The sequence below is a fragment of the Hoplias malabaricus genome, chromosome 14 (assembly GCF_029633855.1).
Source record: "Hoplias malabaricus isolate fHopMal1 chromosome 14, fHopMal1.hap1, whole genome shotgun sequence".
Taxonomy (NCBI): domain Eukaryota; kingdom Metazoa; phylum Chordata; class Actinopteri; order Characiformes; family Erythrinidae; genus Hoplias; species Hoplias malabaricus.
In genome coordinates, this window is record NC_089813.1 from 40,017,803 (window position 1) to 40,023,802 (window position 6,000).

The following is a 6,000-nucleotide window of genomic DNA, read 5'->3' on the forward strand; positions in this document are numbered from 1 at the left end:
CTGTCTGTTAGGAGTGTGGTGTGTTCTCCCTGTGTCTGTTTGGGTTTCCTCTGGGTGACTGTCTGTGAGGAGTGTGGTGTGGATTTCTTCTGGGTGCTCCGGTTTCCTCCCACGCTCCAAAAACACATGTTGGTAGGTGGATTGGAGACTCAAAAGTGTCTGTAGGTGTGAGTGTGTGAGTGAATGTGTGAGTGTGTGTCACACATGTTAAGTTAAATCCAAATAGAATGACTATATATATCAGCTTGTGACTTTTAAGGCAAGGCAAGGCAAAGCAAGTTTATTTATAGAGCATCTTTCATACAAAAGCAATTCAAAATGATTTACAGAAAAAAGAAACAGTTCAATTAAAAGCCAGAATGAAATTATAAAAGTCCAATAAAACAATTACATAAAAAGAGTAAAATGATTAAATGATTAAAAATGATTAAAACAGTTTAAAATGACACAATAAAAGAAAAGAAATAAAATGCTATTACAGAAATAAAAGTGTAGAATATTTTAAACTGAGCTGTAGCTGCTCAAACAGGAATGTTTAAGTCTTGATTTAAAAGTGTCTAAAGTCAGGGCTCTTCTAATATTCTCAGTCAGCTGGTTCCATTTATGAGTGGTGCCGGAGCTAAATGCTGCCTCTCCATGTTTAGCTTTGACCTGAGGCAGGACTAACTCTAGTTCCTAAAGATCTGAGAGCTCTGCTTGGCTCATATCTCTGTAGCAGATCTGATAAATACACTGATCCTACCCTATTTAGACATTTATAACGAGTAATAACACCTTAAAGTCTATTCAGTAACAGACTGGTATCCAGTGAAAGGTTTTGAGGAAGGGGGGTGGGGGTGTGATGTGATCTCTCCTTTTGCTCTTAGTGAGAACTCTGGTAGCTGCATTTTGAATCAGCTGAAGCTGTTTAATGGTCTTTTGTGGAAGTCCAGTTAAGAGACCATTACAGTAATCAATGCTAGAAATAAAGGCATGGATAAGTTTCTCCAGCTCTGGTTTAGTCTGAAAATCTCTGATCTCACTGATGTTCTTAAGATGGTAAAATGATCTAGTAACCGCTTTAATATGAACCTAAAACTGATCTGAGTCCATTAATACACCAAGGTTGTGAGTCAGTTCTTTAGATTTGAGGGCTCTCGAGTCCAGATACGCAGCCAGTCTTTGTCTCTCATTGCTGTTCCTAAATAGTATAATATCAGTTTTATCTTTATTCAGCTGCAGAAACTTGTGTCCCATCCAGTTAGTGGTGTGTTCAAGGCACTTGCTTAATGAGTCAACTGGACCAGAGCCGTTTGGGGACAACACTATGTAAATCTGAGTATCATCTGCATAGCTGTGATAGGAACAGCCCATAGTCGTGTAGAATCTGGCCAAGAGGAAGCATATCAAACTTAAATAAAAGTTTTTAAGAATAGAGCCCTGGGGGACACCACAGGTCACTGGCTTTCATTCATTCATTCATTATCTGTAACCGCTTATCCAGGTCGCAGTGGGTCCAGGGCCTACCTGGCAGGAATACACCCTGGAGGGGGCGCCAGTCCTTCACAGGGCAACACACACACACACACACATTCAAACCTATGGACACTTTTGAGTTGCCAATCCACCTACCAATGTGTGTTTTTGGACTGTGGGAGGAAACCAGAGCACCCACAGGAAACCCACGTGGACACGGGGAGAACACACCAACTCCTCACAGACAGTCATCCGGAGCGGGAATTGAATCCACAACCTCCAGGTCCCTGGAGCTGTGTGACTGCGACACTACCTGCTGCGCCACCGTGCCACCCCAGTCACTGGCATGTTCTCTGAAATATTATTTTCTATTTCTACAAAGTAGTTCCTGCCTTCCAGGTAAGAAACGAACCACTTCGGGACTGTTCCTGAGAGTCCAACCCAGTTTGCGAATCTATCTATAAGAATCTTATGGTCAATGGTATCAAAGGCAGCACTAAGGTCAAGAAGTAATAGAAGAGATACCTTTCCAGCCTCCGTATTTAAGCGAATGTTATTAATTACCTTGATTAGAGCAGTCTCAATGCTGTGATTAGACAGGAACCTGGACTGGAATTTGTCTAGGCTACTGTTTATGGACAAGAAACTAGTGATTTGCCTGAAAAGTATTTTCTCAATGATTTTGTCAATGAACTGTAAATTTGAAATTGATCAGTAGTTACTTATCTGAGATGATTCTAATTTTTTCTTTTTTAGAAGAGACTTTATAACTGCAGTCTTTAGTGAGCTCAGAAAGACCCCCGACATGAGTGAAGTGTTTACAATGTGGAGTTGGTCTGGTGCTATAGTGTGAAATACATTCTGTATAAATTTGGTTGGTAGTGTGTGGAGACTGGAAGTGGATAGTTTGAGATGATTAACTGTGTCAATTAAAATTTCATTATTAACAATACTGAACTGGGCGGCACGGTGGCGCAGCAGGTTAGTGTCGCAGTCACACAGCTCCTGGAGGTTGTGGGTTCAATTCCCGCTCCGGGTGACTGTCTGTGTCCCCATGTCGTGGGTTTCCTCCGGGTGCTCCGGTTTCCTCCCACAGTCTAAAAACACATGTTGGTAGGTGGATTGGGGACTCAAAAAAAGTGTCCGTAGGTGTGAGTGAATGTGTGTGTGTTGCTCTGTGAAGGACTGGCGCCCCCTCCAGGGTGTATTCCCGCCTTGCGCCCTTGAAAACCTATAAATCAATAATAGGAATATGTTTTTGCTGATGACTCATAGCTTTCAGCCCAGAGACAGCGTGAGATGACGTCATTTGAGTCAAAACGAAACTGAAAGTAAACGCCGTCTTTCTTGTTCCTTTGCAGCGTCTTTATTTCTGATTATAGCGAATATCATTAGAATCTTTCATGACGAACATGACACACGAATTTTGAAGGAGCACCTTGATTTTTAGGTGGTTTTTCACACTGGATTACTCCCAGAGGCTTCACAGCACCGCGATAAGAGCGCTATTTTTAGAAACTGTAGGATCTGCGCTTTCTAACGGTATACGGAGCTCACAGACGCATTCAGACATTCAAGACTTACAAAGCTGATTATATAAGGTGTGTTTCTACCCCGCAGAATGCGGGGTTAGGGTTGATTGCACAATCTCATCCATAACACTGACAATTTTTGAATTAAAAATATTCAGCTGATCATCAACAGACTTGGATTGTTCACATGGTGTAGTGCACCTTTTACTCATGAAAAGTGTAGCTGTGCAGTTATACCTTTATAATCCTTTTCTGTAAAACTTTAAGTAAAGTTTGGTTTTGAATTCCTTTCTGCAAGTAGATCTGACTTTAAACTGCTTGTTGTTTCAATTTAACAACCTGAGTTGAAAATCATGCAGTTATTTTATTCATTGTATATTTAAGTTAAAAGTATTTGTCACGCCCTTGTCCTGTTGTGTCTGTTTTCCCTGCCATGTGCTCTCTTAGTACATGGCTCTGTTTGTTATTGTCCATGTCTCTGCCCATGTCCCGTCTTTGTTCCTCTTCCTCGTGTATGTCTCATTTGTAGTCCTGCCCCCTCGTTATTAGTCTCAGGTCTTCTTGTGTGTATATAAGTCCCTTTGTCTCTGTATGTTTGTCGGTCATTTGTTTCATTCCCCAGGTCATGTTGTTCAGCCCTCTGGTCTGTCTGTCTGTCTCTGCTGTTTTTTGTTTCATTTCCCAGGTCATGTTGTTTCTCTTTCATTGTTGCCATGTCATGTTACTCAGTCCGGTCTGTCTGTCTCTATCATTTCCTTTGTCATGTTATTAAGTCTGTCTGTTGTGTTTGCTCTAGCCCTCTGTGTTTAGTTTCGGATTTAGCACTGTGTTTATGTTTAGCTTTAGCTATCTGTGTTTATTTAGCTTTCTAGGTCTCTGTTAGGTATCTCTGTTGAGGTCTCTAGTCTGTCTGTCTTTCCCATTTGCTTTAGTTCTCAGTTTTAGGTTTAGTCTGTCTAGCTCTGTGTATTTTAGTTTAGTCTGCTTAGCTACCTTTATCTGTCCCTGTTGGCTCCCTGTGTGTTGCCTTTCTGTTGAAGTCCTTTTGTTTATTTATTTTTGTTAAATAAATATAACTATTTTAGCAAGTGCGTCCGCCTCTGTCAGTCCACCCTGCGTTCCTGACAGTATTATAATTTAATCATTGTGATGAATAGGGTTAAGAAGGACTACATGGCTTCATCGCTGCCTTTAACACTGTTTATTAACACTCTTAAAAACAAGAGAGAGGCAGTGTTTGGGCGCGTGGCGTAAAGAGAATCAGCCAGAGCCTCCACAAACCTGCAGTGTTTTTCTCTGAGGCGAGGCCTCAGACAAAACACATTTCTCACTGCAATCAGAGACCTGACAAATCCAAACAGCAATAAACAACGTACAAACATCCTATACATTACTCCCACCTTCACAACACTCAAAAATGAAGATAAATCCCCAAAATAAACCCCAAAAAGCTAGATCCGCAGTGCATGCTGGGCGCTCTTCCTGAGTGAACCAAAGCCCTGCCCACAGCCATAAGTCAGAGTTTTATGTCACTCTTTACCCATTCATTCATTATCTGTAACCGCTTATCCAGTTCAGGGTTGCGGTGGGTCCAGAGCCTACTTGGAATCATTGGGCGCAAGACGGGAATACACCTTAGAGGGGGCGCCAGTCCTTCACAGGGCAACACAGACACACATTCAAACCTACGGACACTTTTGAGTCGCCAATCCACCTACCAACGTGTGTTTTTGGACTGTGGGAGGAAACCGGAGCACCCAGAGGAAACCCACGCAGACACGGGGAGAACACACCAACTCGTAACAGACAGTCACCCAGAGCGGGAATCAAACCCACAACCTCCAGGTTCCTGGAGCTGTGTGCTGCGCCACCTCTTTACCTCTTCATTGGAGTAATTTAAAAACCTGAGTGAAGGCTGAAACTTATAAAATTCAGTTGAAATCACAAAACTCAATTTAATAAGTTCAGGTAAATGACAAAAAGGTGTTGTAATGACTTATTGCTGAACTCATTTTTACAGCGTAGTAATTCACAGTAGTGTATTTCTTCAGAACAAACACTTAAATGAGAGAAATAACAGTTTCACATTAATTAGACCTTTTTTATCTTCTCCAGCTCTTCACCTTATAAAGCTCAGTGTCAATTTTACTCACTCAGCTCACTTTCAGTTTCACTTGCTTTAGATCATTAAGCAATTTTCCACCCACTACTGCAGTGCTCCTCCCTATAAAGCTCCCATCCACTTGCTCTGCACATCATTTTCCTCTTCACTGCAGTGGCATAATATGCAGCAGAACCTCTGCACTGACAGAGACTCTTATTTGCAGCAGACTTGTTTATAAAGAGAATAGCTTTCTCTCTCCACTGCAACAGACTGAGACCCTTCTACATCAACAAACAACATACGGTAAAAATTAACTATACAGGTGTTGGTCATGAAATTAGAATATCATGAAAAAGTTGATTTATTTCAGTAATTCCATTCAAAAAGTGAAACTTGTATATTATACTCATTCATTACACACAGACCAATATATACCAAGTCTTTATTTCTTTTTATTTGATGATTATAACTGACAACTAATGAAAATCCCAAATTCAGTATCTCAGAAAATTAGAATATTACTTAGGACCAATACAAAATAAGTATTTTTAGAGTCGCTGGCCGACTGAAAAATATGAACATGAAAAATATGAACATGAAAAGTATGAACATGTACTGCACTCAGTACTTAGATGAGGCTCCTTTTGCCCGAATTACTGCATCAATGCGGCATGGTCGGACTACCATCAAACTCTCATGAAGATATTTTAAACTCTAGTGCAGGGGTTTTTAAAACCAGACTGAATCCAGAGTCAGGTCCTGTTTCCACTGGCAGCAAACTGAACTCTTAAGTAAATCTTGTTGTTCCCTAGTTTCACACACACTGCACACACCCCTCTGTAGCTCTGTCACGCCAGGTCTGAGGGTGAAGAGAAGTGACATGGCAAGTGAAAAATGAAAGAGAATCTA